A 24,004-nucleotide genomic window follows, 5' to 3' on the forward strand; every position below is an offset into this window, starting at 1 on the left:
GCAACTGTAAATATTTCTCCTCTTAAATAATTTCTCATTTTAACAATTTTTTCCTCTTTTTCATTATTTTTTATTCATATTTTTATTGTTTGTTATCATCTATTAAATTTAGTTGTTCGCAATTTTTTTAATATCCTTATTGTTTAATATTTTTTATTATTCCTATTGTTTTACTATTTTCATTATTTTTATTATTTGTATTACTCACTTCTTTTTATTATTTTTATTGCTCACTTTTTTTTATTATTTTTGTTAATAACTATTTTTTAACTATCTTTTATTATTATTTTTATATTTTTATTATTTATTATCTAATTATTATTTTCTACTTGAAAATTGTCTGCTTTGCTCTACTTATACTCTTTAAAATATAAATTAGTTTAAAATAACAAAAAACCTTACTTGCTTTTCGGTTTAGCAAATAAAAAAAAATATTGTCAATTATTTGCAGAAAATAACTGATAATTATTAGAAAATGATTAATTATTAGTAGAAAGTAAATTGTTATTAGTCGTAGATAACTAACTTTAATTAAAATTAACTAATTGTTAGTAAAAAAATAACTAAATAAATTTATTAGTTGTAAAGAACTAATTTTATTAGTAAAAAAAATTTATTTTTGCACGTAAAATAAAAATTAAAATAAAAGCAAAATTCATGAGATTCGTTTTTTTTTATGAAATATATATTTTGTCATTAACTGCATATGTAAATAAATTTGATTAAATTGAACCATATGTCTTGGCGTTTGTACATTCGCCGCAGGGCGAGTCATGTTCTTCTAGGTTTTATGTAAACGGGATACATTTTATACGAGTCACGTTTTCCCACGGCGAAAAGAGCATCGGCATAATTATTATCGATATAGGGGTCCTCCACACTGCTATATACCTTTTCTATCCATATAGTTTAATTTTTTTTTACCGCTAAATCAATGACCTCAATTTTTATATTTTACTATTTTTATATTTTTATTATTTAATATTTTTTCGAGTGAAATTCAATTATATATGTAGAAATTTTTTTTTAAATTCTCGTCAAACTTCAATTATCTCTATAAACAATAAAAATAATTTTCGGAAATTTAATTATTTTCAAAAATTTTAATAAAATTCTTGGCAAAATTAAATTATTTCCAAAAATTTTCCTGAATTCAATGATTTTTAATATTTACTATTTTAATCAATTTTTCCAAAAGAATTCCTTTCAAAAAAAATTTTAATAAAATTCTTCACATATTTCAATTATTTACATAATTAATAAAATATCTCGAAAGAATTCAATTATTCTCAAAAATTTAGTAAAATTTTTCCACACAATTCAATTATTTTATAAAAATTTTTCGAAATTCAATTATTTTTATAAATATTAAAATTCTTCTCAAAAATTAAATCATCATAAATACCTAATAAAATTTTTTACAGGGAATCAATTATTTTAAAAAAAAATATTAAAATTCTTTTTAGAAATTCAACTATTGTCATAAATAATGAAACTCATTGCAGAATTTCAATTATTTCTAATACAATTATTTTAATCAAATTTCTCGAAGAATGTAATTATTCTTAAAAATTTTATTAAAATTCGTCAAAAGAATTTAATTATTTAAAATTTTTTGATCAAATTCTTTATGAAAATTCAATTTAAAGAAAAATTCTATTTTTCAATGAATTATTAATTTTTGTTTTCAAATAATATAATTCTAGTAAAATTTTCTATTAAAAATTAATTTAAATATGAATTTTAGTTAAAATCACAAAAATAATTGAATTTTGGAGAAAAGTTACAAATAATTGCAAAAATTCAATTATTTTCAAAAATAATAAAATTATGCGCTGAAATTCAATTATGCTCAAAAATTTAAAAGAATTCTAGTCGATAATTCAATTATCTTAATAAATAATAAAATTATTCTCTAAATTTCAATTATTTTTAAAAATTTTAATTATTTTCTAAAATTTTCCTCAATTTAATGATTTTGAATATCTACTATTTTAATAAAAATTTTCGCAAACATTTAATTATTTTTATAAGAATAATTTTACAGGAATTCAATTATTTACAAATTTTTTTTATAAATTTCTTTGCAATTTTATAAATAATAAAATTCTTCTTAGGAATTCAATTATTTTCAGAAATAATAAAACTCATCGTAGAATTTTAATTATTTTTAATACAATTTTAATTGGATTCTCCGAAAATGTAATTTTTCTTAAATATTTAATTAAAAAATTTAATTATTTAAAATTTGTTTATAGAATTCTTCATGAGGTTTTAATTTCAAATAATATTTACATATAAGTATTGAATAAAATATTAACTTTTATATTTAAATAATTGAATTCTCGTAGAATTTGCAAAGAAAAATTGATTTAAAATTCAAAATGAATTTTAGTTACAATTTTAAATACTAATTAAATATTAAAATCATTATTTCATGAATTTTTAGAAATAATTGAATTTTGATAAGCTTTTAAATTACAAAATTGAAAATCTGTCTTTTTGTTACTTTTAACTAATAATTTTGTAGAATTAATATTTTTGAAAAATTTTAATTGAATTCTTGTTTTTATACTATATTTGAAGTCTTTATTTTCTAATATATATTTAATTAAAGAATTTCCCAATAATCGAAATTTCGTAAAATTGAATTGTAAACAAATGGACTTGAAAATTCTCCAAAAACTTTTTCAAAAATTATTAAAAATAATTGATGTAAAGAAGAATTTTAATTAAAAATTCTAGAAAATAGTAATTGAATTGAAATGATGAAAATATTTTTGAAAAAAATTACAGTAAAAATATTCTTATTATATAAAATAATGATTTTATCATTCGGTCATTTCTAATTTATTATAAAAAATGAAGAAATATTTTTATAAGTTGTTAAATTTTAAATGGGCTTTAAGGGCATTTGAACCATTATGACGTCACAGTTTGTTCAAAGCATTTGTTCTAAATACGTGACGTCATAATGGTTCAAATTCCCTTAATTTAAAATTTTTAAATTTTAATTCCTATGCAAAAATAATTTTTTTTTTATAAAGAAGTAATTGATGTTTTGGAATAATTTTACATTTAAAGAAATTCGTAAATAAATGTAATAGAACATTTTTTGAGTTTATAATAATTTTTAGAGTGAATCAGAATATTCTTTAGCTTCAGGGAAAAATTCAAATGTTTGTCTGGAAATCAGAGAAAAGTCAGGGAAAAACAAAATTAAATTTGTGTGTCAACCCTGTAGTATTAATTTTCATATAATTCTAATACTACTCGTTCCTCAAGTTTAATATGAAGGAAAAATGAAAGTATAAGTTTAAATTAAATATTTAAATTAAATTAAATATTTAAATTAAATTAAATATTTAAATTAAATTAAATATTTATTTAATTTTAAATATTTGTTTTAAATTTATTTTAAATATTTATTTAATATTTAAAATATTTAATTTATTTTACTCCAATTAAATAAATGATTTAAATTGAATTATTTACTATTAAGACAATGCTATAATTGACAATTATCTGAATGAATTTCATATCAAGAAACTAATTTTGAATTCAATCCGGAAATTGGTTTCGTCTCTAGAAGTTTATATTCTTAAAAATATTTCACCAAGACGAAAAAATGAAAATTGATATCATGAACAAGAAAATATTAATGAACTAAAGTAATAATGTATCTATTTGTTGGGATAATTTTTTTTTGTGCAATTAATTTATTAAATGCATTTAGAATTATATTATAACATGGAGGAAAAATGAAAGTAAAAGTTTAATAATTGGCGATTTTGCCTCAATTATTCCCAACTTATACCCACTCACACACAAACACATTTCTTTACATATATGTATATGCATTTGATTCTTTTTTAATTATAATTTTTGCCCGAGTTAAATTCCACGTTTAATTGGAACAGCGATTTCTGTGGAATAAAAATGGGAACATAATCGTGAGGGGATTATAAAGAATGTGCGCGCACAGGACTCACGCCGTCTCTCATTAAATGGAATTTAATCTTGGGAGTTGTTGTTAAAAACTCTCCCTCTCTTTCTATACATATTTTATGTGTATATATATATAAAAACCTTGTCCTTTAACCTCTGGGAAAATAATTATATTCGCGAGATGCTTTAAAGGTTTGGCCACGTCGTCATTAGTGTTCGTTTTATAAATAGGGTTCTTCAAATCCCCTAGACAACTCGTTCAGGGACTTCATTCCACTGCAATGAGCAATCCCTCTGGTGACTAGATAGTTGTTTTCTCAGTATTTCACGTTGTGCGTATATATCTATCTTGCAAAAAGGGGAACGAACGCTATTTCTGCCTATGAGCATAGTCTAATCGCTTTTTAGCTATCTCTAATCTCTGTAATATTATAGCTTTTAATTTTCAAGTCAAACATTTTTATTTTTATTTTTATTTTCATTTTTTCATAGAGAAAATCCTCGTATAGAGAAGTCGTAATAACTGACTTGTTACTTCACTTATGGGCGCAAAATGTTATTTTCATTTTTTTCATTTCACTTTTTCTTGTGTTTATAGTTTTCACTCATTTTCTCTTTTTCGAAAATTTCTTCATCTTCATATAGAATTTAAATTTTCACAATTATTATCCTTCTCTTTCTCATGCTTAAAAGGGTGAAGAATTTGTTTTTTTTTTTTTCTAAGGAAATATTTATTCAATATTTTTAAATTTTCGTCTACTTTTTCTTTTTTTCGAAAACTTTTTTTTTTACTCTAAAACAACTAGCATTCAATGGCATTTACAGGCTTCGGACTCATCTATACTAAAACCTACTATTTACTACTTTTGTTACGTTATGCTACTATTTGGGTACTTTTTTTAGATTTCAGCCACTAAAAGCTACAATTTCTGTTTTTTTTTTTGAGAATTTCCACTACTTACAAAAAGCTAATACTAGAAATTGAAAAAGTATTCTCAAAAATTATAATCAAATTCTTTAAAAACGATTCAATTATTTTCCAAAAAAATATTTGAAATTAAATTATTTTCATAAAATTTCGCAAAGCAATTCAATTAGGTATTTAAAAAAAAATTGATGAAATTCATCCAAAATTCAATTATTTTCATAAATAATAAAATTTCCACATAAATTCAATTAATTTAGAATAGCATTTTCAAAAAAATTATAAAAAAATCAATTATTTAACAAAATTTTTATACAAATCTTCACAATAATTCAATTACTTTCACTAATAATAACATTTTTCATGGAAATTCAATTTTTTAAAACAATTTTTGATAAAATTCTAAGCAAGAATTCAATTATTTTCATAAATAATAAAACTAGTCGAAGAATTTCAATTATTTTTAATACTACTGTTAATTAATTAATCGAAAAATTCAATTATTTTCACAAATAAAGTTTTTCACAAGAATTCAATTATTGAAAATTAAATTTTCATAATATTTATTATATTTCGAAAAAATAAATTATTTATTTGAATGTTTATAAAACTCTTATGAAGAATTCAATTATTTTTAAAAATAACAAAAATTTTTCACAGAAATTCAATTCTTTTTAAATATTTTAATAAAGTTTTTCGCAGTAATTTAATGATTTTCATAAATGAAAAAATTCTTCTGAGAAATTAAATTATTTTCAAAAATAACAAAATTATTCCCGAAAATTCAATTATTTTGACTTTTGAGGCATTTTAATTCAATTTTACAGAAATTGCTCAAAAAATGTAATTGTTCTTAAAATTTTTATTTCAATTTCTCGAAAAAATTAATTAATAAAAAAAAGTTTTTTTTTAATTCTTTGGAAGAATTCAATTATTTACAACAATTTTAGAATTTTCCACAGGAATTCAATTATTTTCAAATATTTTAATAAAATTGTTAGAAAGAAATCATTTATTTTAAATACAATCCTAATTAAATTTCTTTGAAATAAAATTATTCTTTTAGATTTTAATCAAATTCTTCCCAAGAATTCAATTATTTGAAAAATAACAAAATTATTCCCGAAAATTCAATTATTTTCAAAAATAGCAAAATTTTTCACAGAAATTCAATTCTTTTGAAATATTTTAATAAAATTATGCGCAGTAATTCAATTATTTTTATAAATAATAAAATTCTTCTCAGGAATTCATTTTTTTTTGACAATTTGAATAAAATTCTTAGCAAGAAAGGTTTTTTTTTAATTCTTTGGAAGAATTCAATTATTTACAATATTAGAATTTTCCACAGAAATTCAATTATTTTCAAATATTTTAATAAAATTGTTAGAAAGAAATCAATTATTTTACATACAATTTTAATTAAATTTTTTTGAAATAATTCAATTATTTTTTTAGATTTTAATAAAATTCTTCGAAAGAATTCAATTATTTTGAAAAATAACAAAATTATTCCCGAAAATTCAATTATTTTGAGGCATGTTAATAAAAATTCTTTACAAAATTCTATTATTTTTATAAATAATAAAATTCTTCTCAGTAATTAAATTATTTTTGAAAATTCTAATAAAATCGTTCTCAAGAATTTAATTATTTAAATTAGAATTTGCATAAAATTAGTCGAAATAAATCAATTATTTAAAAACTTTTATAACATTCTTCGCAAGAATTAAATAATTTTTATAAATATTTAAATTCTTTCATGAATAATAAAATTTTGGCAGCCAAGGTCACCGCTAGATGGCAGTTTAGTTCTTTCCAGGAATTTCTCATGCCACCTGGTGGTGACCTTGGCGTTCTCAAGTGTAGAAATTAAACCACCATTTTTTCCCTTAAAAACTTTATTATAATTTAAAAATGCAAAAAAATTTTATTGTGAGAATAATTTAAATTGTGTTTTAATGCAAATTTATAACTCGTCTTATTATTCAACACACAATATTAATTATTTATCAATAAATAATGTGCGACTATTTGCAACCATTACGAACATTTCCATGACACTTTTGATACTACTTTCTAACAAATTTAATTCGATTTATTCAAAACAGGATAAAAAAAATTCTCAAAAATACAGACCAGGAAATTTCGTCTTCAACTCGAATTCTGTTATTATTGTTTTTAACTCACCAATGGTAAGAGATGAAATTTTCTTATGAAATTATAATTTTGATTAAAATCTAGCTCATTTGCTGAGGAGACGATTGAATTTCAGATTTCTATCTTTTTTATTCCTTTGTACGTGATGTCTGGATTTGATGTTGATATGAAACCAACTTGGGGAATCGCGACAGTTTACCACAATTTACCTCTCTGGTAACATGATCCCCCTCCTCTCTCTCTCTCTCTTTCTCTCTTTCTCTCTTTTCACGAAGTAAACGAGTATTATAACGAAATACTTATAGTTCTCTTTGAATGGTAGAAAGTTAAAATTACGTAATATCAATGCGAAAATTACACTAAAAAGGACACCGCAAAAGTGGACTTTATTTCTCGCCTTTTGCATCATGTACATATGCATAAAGGATCCTCTCCTTTTGACCAGCAAAATGCAAAAGCAATTGGATATATCTGACCGAAATGAAATATATATTTATTGCACAATCGGTAGAAGATAAAAATAATTTTTTTTTTTATTTCGTTTTTTAATGTAATTTATTTTTTTTTCTACAGGGCAAAAATTATTGAAAGCACGATTTTTGGCAAATTATCAATTTATGAATTTGAATAATGTGTTTTTCATTTTTTTTTTTATTTTATACCCTCGTCACTTCTGTATTTAATAGCAAAATTTCAAAAGATTTTAATTTGAAATTTAATTATATTTTGAAACACAATTTTCATGAAAATTTTCGACAAAAATCTATTATTTAAAAAGATTTTTTATAAAATTCTTCCCAAAAATTCAATTTATTTTTATGAATAATAAAATTCTTCGCAGAAATTAAAATTACTTTGAAAAATTTTGATAAAATTATTTATATGAAAGAAACTCAATTAAATACTTTGTAGAAATTTAATTCATTTCTTAAAAATAATAAAATTCTTCGCATGAAATTCAATTATTTTTGAAAAATTTTTGGGTAAATTCTTATTATAAGAATTCATTTATTTTTAGTACAATTTTACTAAAATTCCTACTAAGATTTCAATTATTTAAAAAATAAATGTTAATTATAAACATTCAATGCAGAAATTCAATTATTTTCAAAAAAATTTTTAAACTTTTTAAAAGAATTTAAAATTTTTTTTATAATAATTTAAAGTCATTTAAAGTATAAGTTAATTCTTAAGAAAAATTTAATTATTAAAAATTTCAATGAAATTTTTCGTAGGAAATTTAATTATTTTGAAAAATTTCAATGAAATTTTTCGCAGGAACTTTAATTATTTTGAAAAATTTGGACAAATATTTTATTTTTTAGAATTCAATTATTTCCGAATCAAAAATATAAAGGCAATATTTTAAATTAAAAAAAAATTTGTTTTAATTAATTTTTGGTATTTTTTAATCTTCAAAGCATTAAATTAGAATTATTTTATTAATTTTAAAATTCAAAACATTAAAAGGAAAAATTATCAAAAAATTTGGAGAACAAAAATATTGAAAATTTTATGAATTCATTAGCTAAATATATATATATATTAATATAATGAGAATTCTTTTTAAATTTAAAGATTGCTACATGAAAGTATTTATAGACATAAATAAATAAATGATAAGTTTCTTCATTTAATGACTAAATCCATTTTTCTTTGACAAATAATTTCATACGCGCAGATAATTTACAAACTGATAAGTACTATTCAAAATTATATCTCTTTTATTTTTTGTATTATTATTATTAATAATAATTATTATTATTTTTATTATTATTCTTATTATTATTATTATATTTTTTTTCTTCAAAGCAGTGCTGCCAGATTGGAAGATTTTTCTTCAAATCTGAAGAAAATTGAAGCAATTTACGATATTTGAAGAATTTGAAGAAATATTGTAAAAACTTGAAGATTTTTTGAAAATTTTGCGAAGGCTGTGTAAATATCAAGTAATTAAGTTATTTTAAAAAATTTTAATAAAACATTCTTTGGAAGAATTCAATTATTTTTATAAACAGTAAAATTCATCGCAGGAATTCAATTATTTTCAAAACAATTTTAATAAAATTTCACGAAAAGATTCAATTATTTAAAAAAATTTTTAATCAAATTCTTGTTAAGAATTAAATTATTTTCAATAATTTCAATAACATTCTTTGGCAGAATTCGATTCTTTTTATAAATAATCATATTTTTTGCGAAAATTCAATATTATTTTCAAATTTTAATTAAATTTTCCCGAAATAATTCAATTATTAGAAAAAATTTTAATAAAATTCGTCAAATGACTTAATTTTCAAATCTTTTTATGAAAACTTTGCAAGAATTTAGTAATTTTCAGTGCATTAATTTTTAAAATTCAAAACATTAAAAGAGAAAATTGATTAAAAAATTTGAGAAACAAACAAAAACTAACTTCAAACTGCGAACAGATTCACGATCCTAAAGTTCGGAACTTTCAAATAAAGGAAATTTATTTTCTTCTTCAAATTAATTTTTTATTATAATATTTTGTGACACTGTGAATAAAATTAATTATAAAGATTCTAAATATAAAATTTGTTTTTAATTTTTATTGCAATCAATAATTTATGAAAATATTTTTAATAACAAGTATTTCGTTTATTTGAACGTTCAAAACTTGTGAATCGTACAGATTTAAACACAACAATAATGATTTATTTCTTTAAAATTGTTTGTGAAATTTAATTTCATTTATCATATTTTAGAAAAAATTATAACCAAAATCTGAAGAAATTTTTTTTTGATTAGTTTAAACTTTAAAGATTTATGAAAATAAATAAGAAAAGTTTTAAGATTTGTCATTTTACTCATCTTTATATAATAGTAATGATATTATTAGATATTATTAAAAAACATTTTCCTGGAAAAATTATTTCAAATAAAAATATAAGCAAGAAAAAAAGATGAAATTAAATCGAATTTAAATTGAAGATTTACTGAGAAAATTAGACGCAAGTTCAAGAGTATAATGAATTTATTACACAATATATATAAACAAGAATACAAAATCCAGTTAACTCGTTATCGTTTAATTGAAAATGAAAAGAAAAAAAAAGTAATGTTGACGCTTTACAATATACGGATTGCTTAATATTTGAGTTCTTTTCGAGGTTGTTCATGGCCGAATATTTAAACGGCCCGATGCATTTATAAGGTTGAAACGTTATATTGTCAATTTACAGTTGATTTTTCATTGAATCCTTTATACATTCTATATACGCAGAAGAATGACACGACGAGCTCTCCTCATACACAAGAAGAGACAAACATTAAGGCGCGCGAGTTGCGTCGATGTAGCCATTAAAAAATAACGGAAAATTCTTCAAACGGTTCAAGGAACCTAATACAACAATCAATTGTTATTGACTGTCTATTCATTAATTTCTCATTGTTTATCTTCCCATCAAACATCCTTTCTTTTTAACGTATCATTTTGTAATTTATGATATAACTCTTCATTTCTAAACTATATATTATATATACATATATAAATTTAATGTATATTGATTGATCATTTTCCATGCGCCATTTGCTTATATAATGAATTTTATTATTTAACAATCTATTATATATTATTTATTAAGGCATTGACGTTAGTTCCCTGGGTTGAAAAAATTCAGAAAATTTCAAGTTATATCGGTTTATATTTTCAAAAGTATTTTTATCTTTCAAATGAAAATAAAATTTATTATATTATTCATAAACATATTTAATCCAGAGGAGAATTTATATTTTTAATAATAATATAAGAATATTATTACTCTAACTTCTTCGAAATTATTTTCATCATTTAAATTCAATTATTATTTTCTAAAATTTTTAACTAAAATTCTTCTTTAAATCAATTATTAAATCAATTATAGTTAAAAGTAAGAAAAATTTAGATTTCTAAAGATTTGAATTTGAAACCTTTTCAAAATTCAATTATTTCTAAAAATTCACGTTCTATAATGCATTTAATATTCAATTATTGTCTAAAATGTTAACAAAAATTTATTTTTAAATCAATTTTCAATTGATTCAACCTTGATTATATTATTTTACAAGGATTGAACTGAATTGGAACAAGATAAAAAAAATTAAGATTTTGTTTTGATTTCTTTTTTTTTCACCTATATATATATATATATATATATATTTTCTTTCCAATAGAGAGAAATAAAGCAGGTTAATTAAATGAAACAGGGTGAAATAGTTGATTAGAAACGGTAGCCAAATGCAACAAAGAGCGATGCTCTACTTTTATTTTTATTAATGCCCAATAATTTTTTTGCCTGTGGTTTTTTGTCTGCGATGGGTCAAGAAATTGATATGCTCGAATGGAGACTCTCAATACAGGTAGCTATCTGCTCTTTGAATTATGTAATTCGGCGTGCAACCACACCTGATCATTTGGTGCTTATATCCTCTCCTTTTTTTATTTCTCAGTTCGTCCTTTTATATCAGTGGCGTAGTAATCAAAACAACTATTGTTTCTCTTTGTTTTTTCTTCTACAATATTTTATATTGCAAAAAAAAAAAAAAAAATGAAAAAACTTTTACCTCACCTTGCCAAGAATAATTCAAATATAATAATGCAATTGTGGAAAAAAGAAATTAAATAAAAAAATTTCCATATTCTTTAATCAAGTTTTGAAATTATACTATATGTTTGCGTTTATTTTGTGGCTATTGAAATGAGCCTATTTTAAAGTTGATTTCGACGCCACTGAATTATTTCATCTGAAGAAGAAGATGGAACCGGGAAGGCCGTATAAAATTACTTTTATGCCATTAGAACGTGTATTTTTTTTTTTTTTTGCTTGCCGAGTCTTTGACTTTACTGGTCTTTACTTTACAATTTACTGGTGAAAGTTTCATCGCTTTTTTTTTGTTCTCGTTTTTCAAAATAATCTTCTTTTCACCTATACACTTCGAACTAATTTTCTTTTCAAGGTTTAGAATTTGTTTTCATTCCTTTTTATAAAAAGAAGTCGAAATAAAAGAAATATAACCTTGTGAATAGTTTTATGCATTTTATTTAATAAGATTTGAAATTTTATTTTAATAAATTTTTATGACATTGTAGCTAAATTGTATAAAACTTTCATAAATTTCAAATTCAACAATTTATAAGAATATTATTTTATAAAACACGAATAAACAGAACCATTTCTTCATGTTTTATAATAATTAATGATGACTGAGTGGTAAAATCATAATTTTATAGATTAGGAGAATATTAATTAAAATTGTACTAAAAATAAGTGAATTCTTAAAAAAAAATATACCAAAATTTTTCAAAATAATTAAATTATATGCAAAGAATTTTATTAAAATTAATTCTTTAAAATAATTAAATTCCTGCGAGAAAATTTTTTATGAATATTATGAAAATAATCGAAATCTTGACCAGAATAATGAAAATTTTCAAAAATAATTGAATTTTTTCGAGGAATTCAATTAAAATTGCATTGAAAATATTTTATTTCTCATATAGAATTTATTAAAAAAATTTCAAAATAATTGAATTTTTAAGAAGAATTTTATCAAATTAAAAATAATTGAATTCTTTTGAGAAAGTATGAATATTATTATAAAACATAAAGAAATTTAAGATGACAGAGTGATAAAATCATTATTTTATATCTTAAGAATATTGTAACTACAAATTCAAATTTTTAAAGATTTTAATTTAAACCATTTTCGAAATTCAATTATTTCACAAAATTCACGCTATAATGCTTTTAATATTCAATTATAATTTAAAAATTTAAGTAAATTTAATTTCTTAATTAATTTTTATTAGAAAATTTTTCGAGTATTCAATTATTTAAATAGAAAGAAATATAATTTATTAAATAATTGAATATTTCTTAAAGTTGAATTTTTATGAAAAATTTTATCAAAATTTTTAAAAATAATTGAATTCTTTCGACGAATTTAAAAAAAAATTTTAAGAATAAATCCAATTTTCTATCAGTTTATTGAAAATTGTATAAAAAATAATTTTAATTCTACGATAAGTTTTGTTATTTATTTAAATAATTGAATTTCTCAGAATTTTTTAAAACCTTTTTGAAAATAACTAAATTCCATCGAGAAATTTCATTAAAAAATTGAAAATAATTGAAATCTAACGAAGAATTTTATTAGATTTTTGTTTAAATAATTGAATTCCTGTGAAAAATTTTATTTTTGAAAAAGAATTGAAATCTTGTGAAGAATTTTATTAAAATTTTTTAAATAATTGAATTTTTTCAAAGAATTATATTTTTTACGAAAATAATTGAATTGTTTCGGCAAATTGAAAAACTAATTTTAAGAATAAATTCAATTTTCTATCATTTTATTTAAAATTGTATAAAAAATAGTTTGAATTCTACGATAAGTTTTGTTATTTATGAAAATAACTGAATTTTCTTAAATTTTTTTTTTAAAGAATTGAATTCCGGAGAAAAATATTATTATTTATGAAAATAAGTAATTTCTTGTGAAGAATTTTATTCAAATTTATTTAAATAATTGAATTTTTCAGAATTTTTGAAAATAGTTAAATTCTATCAAGAAATTTCATTACAGAATTGAAAATAATTGAAATCTAACGAAGAATTTTATTAGATTTTTTTTTAAATAATTGAATTCCTGTGAAAAATTTTATTTTCGAAAAGAATTGAAATCTTGTGAAGAATTTTATTAAAATTTTTTAAATAATTGAATTACTTCAAAGAATTTTATTTTTTACGAAAATAATTGAATTTTATTAAATTTTTTTTAAAGAATTGAATTCCGGAGAAAAATATTATTTATAAAAATAAGTAATTTCTTGTGAAGAATTTTATTCAAATTTTTTTAAATAATTGAAATGTCTCAGAATTTTAAAAAACTTTTGGAAAATAATTAAATTCCATCGAAAAATGTTATTAAAAAATTGAAAATAATTGAAATCTAACGAAGAATTTTTATTAAATTTTTTTTTAAATAATTAAATTACTGTGAAAAATTTTATTTTTGAAAAGAATTTGAATTCTTTGCAAAAATTTTATTAAAATTTCTTAAATAATTGCATTGCTTCGAAGAATTTCATTTTTTAAGAAAATAATTGAATTTGTTTCAAAGATTTTTATAAACATTTTTGACAATAATTGTATTCCTAGAAAGAGTGTTATATATTTTACAAAAATAATTGTATTCTATGATCAATTTTATTATAATTTTTCAAATTTATAAAGCATTTTAAGAAAATTTTTTAAAATAATTAAATTCTGGAGAAAAATTTAATTATTTATGAAAATAATTAAATTCTTAAGAAGAATTGTATTGAAAATAATTGAATTGTATAGTAAAATTTTATTAAAATTGCAATTTTATTAACTAAATCACTAAATCTTGTAAAGAATTTTGTTAAAATTTGTTTAAAGTTAATTTGAATTGTTTTTAAATTAATTTTAATTTAATTTAATTTTTTAATTAATTTAATTTCATTTGTTTAGAATTTTTTAAACAATTTGATTTAAATTTTTCGAAATAAGGGGCCATCCACATATTACGTCACACTTTAAGGGGAGAGGGGGGGGGTTAAACAATTTGTGACACCCTGCAGAGAAAATGGCGCTAATATATGTAATAGAGTGTGACATGGGGGACGGGGGGGTAAAAAATGGCCAGAAATAGTGTGACGTAATATGTGGATGGCCCCTAATTGAATTGGTGCGAAGAAATTTATAAAAAAAAATAATTGAATTTCTGTAATCAGTCGTTCTTCAAATTTCTATTTAAAATTTTAAATTCATTAAAACTTTGCATTTTTTGCAATTGCATAGAAAATTAGAAATCGAAAGAAACTTATTCTCCGTTAATTTCTTGAATTTAAGAACTTATCTTGTTGAATTAGAAGTGAATTATCGGCTGCGTGTTGACAATTTCTTTGTTGTCTTTTTTTCCAAAAGTAGTAGTAGTAGTAGTAGTAGTACAAGAGATTCCTTGTTGTTGTTCTATGATTGTAATTGAGTCGCATTATTAACTCTCAAGTTAGAGACAATATGTGTACAAAAGATCCATGTAACTGCGCGCGTTCTTAGAATTTCGCAATTTTGCGAGAGCGTGTAATTGGGTCGCTGCATGCCAAATTAATGTCAAAGATTTGCATACAATCCGACCGCCGTCGCTATATGCTCGGGTACAAAACACACAAATGAACATTTGTACCCTGTTGCAAATATACTTGCATCGGAGGGGTATAAGGAATTCCTCTTGTTTTACCTGAATTTATTTTAGATTAGCTGGATATTTGCCCAGCTGCAATGAGCGTCACACATGCACATATACACATGTGCACATATATACACATTTACACACGTGTTTTCAATTCATTCTTGCACATTTATATGTGCTGTATTCTGTTGCGCATATATATTTTGTAGTTAAGTGTAGTTGCACATGTTCTACTAAATAGTCTGTAGTTTACGTATATGTCTATATGTGCATGTGCAGTATTATAATTATTATGAAATTAAAAATGTGTTTATGTGTATGTGTCCTATACTTATGTGCGTATATACTAAACGTACATGTGTATGTGTCCTATACTTAAATGTGTATATGCGTTTAGAAAAATTTTGTATATGTGCATATAATAAACGTATATGTGCATATGTCCTATACGTACATGTGCATATGCACATGTACACATTTACGTGCAAAATTTCTTTATATGTATGTTACGCATGTTTCCAGACAGCATAATTGCATTTAAAAAAAGAATGTTGTTCCGTCGTGTGGCAGTATAGTCAGCCTTTTTCGTTTACCTCTAAAATAAAATTCTTTGTGTGCAAAACAGACTCTCTTTCATCATCACTTTCCTGGAAAGACAAAGAATTTGCTAAATTCAAATTCTGCATCATCAACAACTCCTTGATTGGCGATTTTTATTTCACCTGTCGTGTTGTGTGCTATATGTTCATTTCCCTGCCATACAATGTCAACTTTATTGTATCTATTTTTATCAGAAACATTGTCGCTCTTGTTCGACATTGTCACTGCGTCTTTAAGTTCCTGCTCTACAACATGAATTGTTAACAATAGAACCAAAAATTTTTAATCATTCCTGTAGCAACATTTTTTACTCATAATTTTTGCTAATCAGATGATTATTTTTAGCATAAAAATTCCGGCTTAAAATAATTAGTTGATTTTAAAAGATGGATTTAACTTTATTAGATGGAGTTTTTTGTATCTGAATTCAAGAATATTTTTGTCATGTCTTTTTTCAATGAGCAATTAAGCATAAACAAGTTAATTTTAATCCAAAGATGAAAAGCTAGCCGCAGTTGTACAGTGACATTATTAGTTACGATATTCACGGATTGCGTCCTAAGATAAACTCATAATAGCATATATTGACAGTAAATGACATGAATTTAAGTTGCAACAGACTGACGATATAATCAATAGTTTCCTATCCCTTCGAGTGATACGATTTGCAGGTATATGCATACTTACATACATATCTATATATGTATGTTACCAGTGAATGTTTTGCTTACGTGACAATAATTAATTCTCAGTCGTGCAGTTCAAGAGTTTGAACCTTCAAAGAACCATGCGGGATATGTATATACTATATACATATATATATTGTATAAATAAATAACGATATAATCATTCTCCAACAATACCCGAACATGTTAATTATTAATCAAACTTTTGCAACGTTTCGCCATTAAGTGAACATTGATTTTCGATCTAATGAGTCTATAATAATAATTATATGAGATAAAAAAAAAATTTAAACGAGGTTTTCAATAAAGAAACTTTTGAAATATAAAGGGCAAGGCAATGTTACGATTGTGATTAAAATTTAATAAGGTTAATTTTTAATTCGACTCTTCGACTCGGGAGTGATCGATATCTTCATGTTTTATAATTATTATTCTTGTAAGTTGTTGAATTTCAAATAGATTAGAATTTGAATGTTTTGAAGAATTTTAATTCCTATGCAAGAATAATAATAATTAAATATTTTTTTTATGAATAAATTAATAATTTACCCAAAAATGAGAAACAGTTGAGCATTTTAGATTTTACTATCCAATTTGTAAAACTTATTTCTTTGTAGTATTTTTCATTCAGTGGAGAAATAAAGGAAGAAGAAGAAGAGAGAGAGAGAGAGAAAGAATGACTAAAGGAGAAAGAAACTATAAACATAGGACATTGAGAGAAAAAATAATGATACTTCCGGTGTTATCGATGTCGATGCACTTATCATCTATGCAATTTTATTGCCATCCAGTGTCACGTGATCGTCTCGCCATGTGCATTAAGTTAAAGGGAGATAATATACGCGAGCACTGATATTGCATAAGCCAAGGCAAACTACTCTGCAAAACTATCATGATAATTAATTTCTTACATTCCTAACCATACAATGAAAACAATATATTACAATATTATTGTTACAGAAGAGCAGAAAATAGAGAATTGCTCTCTTTACAAAAAAAAACTATTGCAAAAAAAAAACAAAAGAAAAAAAGTACATACATAAAATTTTCAATACGAATCCTAATTTTTATAAGAGGGAAACAAATATATTTAATTTTGTACTAACACCTAAAATAATAGTATCTAATGATAATGATTCATCATAATGCCAGAATTTCCAGACAATAACGTTTCATAAGAATGCTTCAGGCTTCGCACTCATCTACTAAAACCTACTATTTACTACTTTTTTTACGTTATGTTACTATATAGGTACTTTTTTAGATTTCACCCACTAAAAGCTACTATTTCTGTTTTTTTTTTTTTAGAATTTACTTTAAATTCGCTAATACTAGAAATCAAAAATCTTCTAAAAAATTATGGTCTCAAATTCTTTAAAACGATTTAATTACTTTCAAAAAATATTCGAAATTCATTTATTTTCAATATTTAGTATTTTCATAAAATTTCGCAAAACAATTCAATTACTTAAAAAAAACTTGATACAATTCATCCAAAATTCAATTATTAAAAAAATTTTTGATAAAATTCAATTATTTTCATAAATAATAAAACTCATCGAAGAATTTCAATTATTTTTAATACTACTTTAAATTTATTAATCGAAAAATTCAATTATTTTCATAAATAAAGTTTTTCACAAGAATTCAATTATTGAAAATTAAATTTTCATAATATTTATTTTATTTCGAAAAAATTAATTATTTAAAACAATGTTTATAAAATTCTTATGAGGAATTCAATTATTTTCAAAAATAACAAAATTTTTCACAGAAATTCAATTCTTTTTAAATATTTAAATATTATTTTCGCAGTAATTCAATTATTTTGATACATAATAAAATTCTTCTCAGGAATTCAATTATTTTTTAAAAATTAAATAAAATTCTTATCAAGAATTCAATTATTTTCATAAATAAAAAAATTCAATGCAGGATTTCAATTATTTTTAATACAATTTTACAGGGATTGCTCAAAAAATGTAATTGTTCTTAAAAATTAAATTTCAATTCCTCGAAAAAATTAATTATTTAAAAGAAAGATTTTTTTTAATTCTTTGGAAGAATTCAATTATTTACAACAATATTAGAATTTTTCACAGGAATTCAATTATTTTCAAATATTTTCAAATACCTATTTTAATAAAATTGTTAGAAAGAAATCAATTATTTAAAATACAATTTTGATAAAATTTTTGTAAAATAATCCAAATATTCTTTTAGATTATAATAAAATTCTTCAAAATAATTCAATTATGTCGATAAATAACAAAATTATTCTTAAAAATTCAATATTATTTTCAAAAATAACAAAATTTTTCACAAAAATTTAATTCTTTTTAAATATTTTAATAAAATTTTGCTCAGTAATTCAATTATTTTATAAATAATGAAATTATTTTTAGCAATTCAATTATTTTCAGAAATAATAAAACTCATCGTAGAATTTTAATTATTTTTAATACAATTTTAATTGAACTCCTTGAAAAATGAAACTATTCTAAAAAATTTAATTAAAAAATTAAATTGTTTAAAATTTGTTTATAGAATTCTTTATGAGACATCAATTTTAAAAAATATTTACATAAGTATTAAATGAAATATTAATTTTTGTATTTAGATAATTGAATTCTCGTAGAATTTGCTAAGAAAAATTCATTTAAAAATGAATTTTAGTTAAAATTTTGAATAATAATTATATATTAAAATCATTATTGCACGAATTTTTAGAAATAATTGAATTTTGAAAAGCTTTTAAATTAAAATCTTTGCAAATCTTTTTTTTTTTCTTACTTTTAACTAACAATTCTGTAAAAGTAATATTTTTGAAAAATTTTAATTGAATTTTTGTTCTTACACTATTTGAAGTTTTTATTTTCTTATTTATATTTAATTAAAAAATTTCCAAATAATCGAAATTTCGTAAAATTGAATTGTAAACAAATGGATTTGAAAATCCTTCAAAAACTTTTTCAAAAATTATTGAAAATAATTGATGTAATGAAGATTTTTAATTAAAAATTCTAGAAAATAGTAATTGAATTGAAATGATGAAAATATTTTCAAATATATTAATAAAATTGTTAGAAAGAAAGCAATTATTTTAAATACAATTTAAATTAAATTTTTTTTTAAATATTTCAATTATTCTTTTAGATTTTAATAAAATTTTTCCCAAGAATTTAATATTATTTACATAAATAATTCTTCGAAAGAGTTCAATTATTAAAGATAAATAACAAAATTATTCACGAAAATTCAATTATTTTGAGGCACTTAAATAAAATTCTTTGCAAAATTCAATTATTTTTATAAATCACAATATTCATCACAAAAATTCAATTATTTTTAAAAGTAATAAATTTCTTCTCGGAAATTCAATTAATTTAAAAAATTCTCGTAAAATTGTAAAATTTGATCCAAATTTGATCCAAACAGAATTTAATTATTAAAAAGTTTTTTTTTGTAAAAATCTTCGTAAAAATTTAATTCTTTTCATGAATAATAAAAATTTCTCAAGAATTCAATTATTTAAATTGGAATTTGCATAAAATTAGTCGAAAAAAATCAATTATTTAACCCTCACGGGCTCGAGCCGGGTCCCTCGGACCCGGAGGAAAGTTTTTTTGATCTACTTCCGGTTAAAAAAGTATTATTGGAAAATCAACTTCACATTAGGCTTGGGGACGTAAAAACACACATTTTTCATCAATATAAACAATTCTTTATTTATAAAATATTCTGGAAAAATTACCTTTTAAGTCGAACATACGTAAGAGCTCAAGCCGGGTCCGAGGGACCCGGGCTATGAAAAAAAATTTTAAAATTTGCAATTTTTATGCAATATTGGATTTATTTATGGTATTTTTATCAATAACTGCCATAACAAGTAATAACATATGTTTAATACATCGGTAAATTTAATAGAACAAAAAATACACATTAAAAAAATCTTGCTTAATAAGTATGTAGTTCGATTTATTCAAAATGACTCATTAAATTTATTAAACAAATTTTAGTTATATCTTGATTACTTTTTAATATTTAAAATTTTTTATGCAATTATATCATTAAAATTGTATTAAATATGGAAAATATGAAGCACTTTGCTATTAAATTTTATTTTTTATTGCATTGAAACATCCGGGTCCCTCGGACCCACCTTGTGCGCGCATTTCAAAAATCGAACTCGAGCCTGTGAGGGTTAAAAGTTTTTACAAAATTCTTCACAAGAATTAAATTATTTTTATAAATATTTCAATTCTTTCATGAATAATAAAATTCGTTGCAGAAATTAAATTTATTATCAGGATAAGAAAGAGGTAAATATATTTTTGATGAAAATTAGGAAAAAGTCAGGAAAATAAAAGCCTTAATAAAAATTATTATTAGGGCTTTTATTTTCCTGACTTTTTTACACTTTTTGATTCGCTTTTTGTCTCAATTTGACATCCATAGAAAAACTGTGATATTAATAGCAAGAATAATAATAAATTAAAAGAAACATTAATTGAAAGCAATTATTAAATTTACAATCTCGTATTTACTGTTTCTATTTCTCAATATCGCATTTAAGATATTAAGAAAGAGTCATATGGAGTTATATATGTGTCGGCATTTAAGAACAAAGTTTCTTTTCGCTATTATTTAAAGACATCTAATTAAGAAGTAGATGAAGAAGAAGAAGAAAGAAAAAGCGACGCGCAATCTTTTGATTATTATTGAATCTTTTGTCCCTTTCAATAGATGCCGCGGGTTAATAGAAAATTATTTCAAATTACAAATGTCAATTCTCCTTTTATTCATTTAATTAATTTATTATGTCACAAAAATTTTTATCTCGTAGAATTTGAATTTAACGCGACGGGAAATATATAATTTTTGTTGCATATACACTTTTTTCCTATCGCGGCGCACAATCAACAAAGTAACAATAAAAGAAAGACAATTTTAATGTCCATTGCGCTCTCTTACATATTAGGAATGCATTGCAACAAACGTAACTTACAATCTACTTTTGACTTCTCTTGATCAATCTTCAACTGTTACGTCCTTCTGTTAAAAGATATATATTTATAAAAGACTCCTCCATCATGAGAGTCATTTCAATCATTTTCTATTGAGACAATATAGTTAAATATTTATTGTGCGCTTGTATTTATATTGCGGTAACATTAATGTGTAACATAATTTATTGAAATTTATTCCACTAGTCATCATTTCTGTCGTAAATCCAGCAGAATGTGAATTGTTGTTTAAACTGTTGTATTGAAAAAGCAAATTCGTGCGCAAAGAGAATTTTATTGCGGAATTATTATTTAATTTCTGTGAAAATTTTTTATAGAGAAAAAGATGGCAAAATCGTGATTCAAAAATAATTTTGTGCGGAATATTTCAAAATTTACTACTGTAACTTATTTAAAATTATTTTAATTATTTCCATTCAATTATTATTTTCCAGACTTTTTACCACAAAATTCTTCTTTAAATCAACTATTTATAATAATTTTCGAAAAAGTACCTTAACTATTTTTAAATCCATTTGTTTATACAATATTCGATTCCAAGAAATTTCAATTATTTCCAAATTCTTCAATTAAATGCATATTAGAAAATAAAAACTTAAAATTATATTAAAAAAAATTCAATTAATCTTTTTCAAAAAAATTAATTTCAAAATTCAATTATGTCTAAAAATTCAGGCAATATTGCTTTTTATATTTAATTATTATCTAAAATTTTAACTGAAACTAATTTTTAAATCAATTTTTATTCGAAAATTCTACTAAAATTCAATTATTATTTAAATACGAAAATAAATAATTTATTGAATTTTTGAAAGTTTCTAAAAATAAAATTCTCATAAAGAATTTAATCAACAAATTTTAAAGAAATTAAATTTTGTTGGCGAATTTTAATAAAATTTTTAAGAGAAATTATATTTTTCGAGAAATTCGATTAAAATTGTATAAAAATTAATTGAATTCTGCAATGAGTTTTAATATTCATGAAAATAATTGAATTATTGTGAGAAAATTTATAAAGTTTGTAAATAATTGAACTATTGCGAACAAAATGAACAAATTGTAAATAATTAAAAATCACTGAATTGATATAAATTTTTGAAAAAAAATTGTAATTTTGCCAAGAATTTTATTAAAATTTTTGATAATAATTGAAATTGTGCCAAGCATTTTATTGAAATTTTTTAAAGTAATTAAATAATAAATTCAGATTTTCAAAGATTTTAATTTGAGTAATTGAGTGTCTCTCAAAATTGAAGTCTTTCGAGAAATGTAAATAATTGAAATTTTAGTAAGAATTTTATTAAAATTGTATCAAAAATAAGTGAACTCTTATAGAGAATTTAACTAAAATTTTTACAAAATAATTGAATTTTTGCGAAGAGTTTTATAATTTATAACAATAATTGAATTTTACCAAGAATTTCATTAAAATGTCTGAAAATAATTGAATTTCGGATTAGAATTTTATTATTATTTCTAAAGATAATTAAAGTTTTGACCAGGATTTTGTTTTTAATTTTAAACATAATTAAATTTCAGCAAAGAATTTTATTATTTATTGACAAAATTTAAATACTTGCAAAAAATTTTATAAAAATCTTTTGTAGAAATTGATTTTTTCCTAAAAATTTTATGAAAATTGTGTTTTAAATAATTGAATTTTTGGGAAAATTTCATAATCTATAAAAATAATTGAATGCTTGCAAAGAATATTATAAAAAATTTTTTAAATAATTGACATCCTTTGGGAATTTTTTTTTTTTAAATAGTAAATATTGAAAATAATTGAATTTCCAAAAATATTTAAAAATAATTGAATTGTTTGAAGAAATTAAAAAATTTTTTTTTTTAAATAATTGAATTCTTTTAAGGAATGATATTAATTATTTAAATAATTGAAATTTGAGAGGACTTTTATTAAAAATTATTTTTTTAATTAGCAGAATTGTTTTGAAAAATTGGATTAAAATAGTGAATATTGAAAATCATTGAATAGAGGAAAATTTTTGAATATAATTGGATTTTGGAGAAGAATTTTATTATTTATAAAGATAATTGAAAATTTGGAGAGAATTTTATCAAAATTTTTCAAAATAATTGAATTTCTTCAAAAAATTTTTTATTACTTTTGAAAATAATTGAATGTTTGCAAAGAATGTTAGAAAAAAATTTTTAAAAGTAATTGAATTTCTTTGAAATTGTTTATTTTATTAAAATAGTGTATGTCGAAAATTGAATTTACAAAACATTTCGAAAATAATTAAATTTTGACAAGAATTTTATTAACATTTTTTGAAAATAATTGAATTTTGTGAAAGAATTTTATTATTTATAAAGATAATTGAAATTTTGAAGAGAATAATATAATTTGTTAATTAAAAATGGTCAAGAAACAATTGTTGAAAAATTAAATTATTAATTTGTTTATAATTTAATTAATA

The sequence above is a fragment of the Leptopilina heterotoma genome, unplaced genomic scaffold (assembly GCF_015476425.1).
Source record: "Leptopilina heterotoma isolate Lh14 unplaced genomic scaffold, ASM1547642v1 Lhet_71, whole genome shotgun sequence".
Lineage (NCBI taxonomy): Eukaryota > Metazoa > Arthropoda > Insecta > Hymenoptera > Figitidae > Leptopilina > Leptopilina heterotoma.